Here is a 2,137-nt window from a genome sequence, read left to right as displayed (position 1 = left end):
AGTTAGTGGAAAACCTAATTTAGGGTGTTGTACCTTATATAAGCACTTAAAGTTTTTAGGGTTGGCCTCTCTACCAGCCTCCAAGCCCCCAAAACCCTAGAAATCGTCCCTTAGCCTCCATTATTGTGTTTTTGAGCTCATTGTATGCATCTTGGTGTGTTTTGGTTCATATTCAAGAAGAAGGAGTGTGGTGTAAGGTTGTGGATCAAGGAAGAGTTTGTGGATCCTGATTCTCTACTTCATTTTCAGTTTGTTTGAGGTAAAAAGCTATGAACTTGCTCATTAGAATCTTAGATCTAGTTTTTATGGGTTTTGGACCCTTTTGGCCCCATGAATGAGATTTAGTGGTTTGGCACCACTCCAGGAACTATGAGTCGCCACTCTTGGTGTATATGAGGTTCAAAGTCCATAAAGTTGGCACCTTTAGGGTTTAGAATCACCCATGCATGAGATTATGTCCAAGTAAAGTGCAATATCTTGAAGTTGGGTCCTTTTGGGACATGCAAAGTCACCAAGTCAGTGACTTTATGATTCTAGACTTTTATTAGGGATTAGATGTGTGGTTTGGACTTTTGGTCTTAAGCATTAAGTGTTTAATGAGGATTTTGGCTTAATGGGTGAGTAGGTTGGGTGTACAAGTATGTAACCACGACGTACAAACCATTTAGCGTGTACGCTTAGCGTATAGTTGAGTACGCCCCGCGTACTCAGCAGGATTGGACTTCGGTGTTTGGGCTTCGGTTTGGGCAGTCTTTTGGGATTGGTTTTTTTGAGCCCTGTTGCGCCATCAGGTTTTGGGCTGGTAACTATTTCTAGAAGGCCTACAATGGGATTTGGGCCCAATTTGGAAAATTGGGTGATGTTTGGGCCGTGTGTGATTAGTTGGTATTTTGGGCCTTTTGGATTATTAGGTTTGGGCTTAAGTCATGGTCCAAAGTAGGTAAGGGGTAAATTGGTCATTTACCTTAAAAATGATCTGATGGTTTTGGATGGGAATCCTATTATTAATTGAATGATTATTTCATATTGATATCTCAGGGATTTTTCGGACCAACAGCCACAGATTTATCAAGGTGGTTCGGTAGTGCGAGGTGAGTCTCCTCACTGATTTTAGCGGGTCGAAGGCACCAATGTCGGCCCATGGTTTATATGTTAGGATGCTAGATGTCTACGTGACTCTGGCATGTGTTATGTAATGGCATGTTTACCGGGCAAGGCCCAATGCCAGGCGGGGCCTGATGAGTATATTGTATACTAGTTATCAGTATGTGTTTTTATGTTACCGGGAAAGGCCCAATGTCGGGCGGGGCTCGATGACTGTATGGTATGCCTTTGTCTTTGTGACTATCACATGTGTTAGTATGATTATACGTTTATATGATTATATATATCGGGCGGGGCCTGGTGATTAACAGATCTGTAAACCGAGCGAGGCTCGATACCAGGCGGGGCCCGAAGCCGAGCGGGACTCGATACCAGGTGGGGCCCGATGAGGGGGGGGGGGGGCAGTATGTGATTTATTATGTTTGGTATTTGCTATCATGGGGAACTCACTAAGCTTTGTGCTTACAGTTTTCAGTTTATGTTTCAGGTACTTTTATTTTCAATTGGAAGAGCTCGGGATGATTGTAGAGCACACACCACCTCGTTCCACATTTTCTTGATTTACTCTGATAAGGAATGGTTATTGATACAATTGTTTTAATGGGATTTATATGATGATGTTTTGGGAATAACGGTTTTATTAATTTAAAAATAAAATGACAAAATTGCAAAAATGGTCCCCGTGGTTGGCAAATTTATGTGCTTTTGGTCCAAAACGAAATGTTGGTGCACCATTGGTCCTAAATTGGATATCCTGTGTAGTTTTGGTCCTTATGGTTATCATTTTTTGTGGTTTTGGTCGATACCCTACCTAAATTGACGAGTATGCCCCTTAAATGATTGTTTTTTTAAAAAAAATTTAATTGAGTTCCTATTATTTTAATTAAAATAAAACCAAAAAAACCCACCCACCCCTCTTAAGTAAACACCCCCTCTCTCTAATGTTGTTAAAGACCCATCATCGGCCTTCAACTCACTGCCTCTGTAACGACCCAGATTTTTCGAATAAATTTTTCATTTTTAATTAACCAAA

The sequence above is a fragment of the Lactuca virosa genome, chromosome 7 (genome assembly GCF_052849685.1).
Source record: "Lactuca virosa cultivar CGN04683 chromosome 7, Lactuca_virosa_CGN04683_v6, whole genome shotgun sequence".
NCBI lineage: Eukaryota > Viridiplantae > Streptophyta > Magnoliopsida > Asterales > Asteraceae > Lactuca > Lactuca virosa.
The sequence above is the reverse complement of the archived record's forward strand: the minus strand, read 5'-3'. Positions refer to the sequence as shown.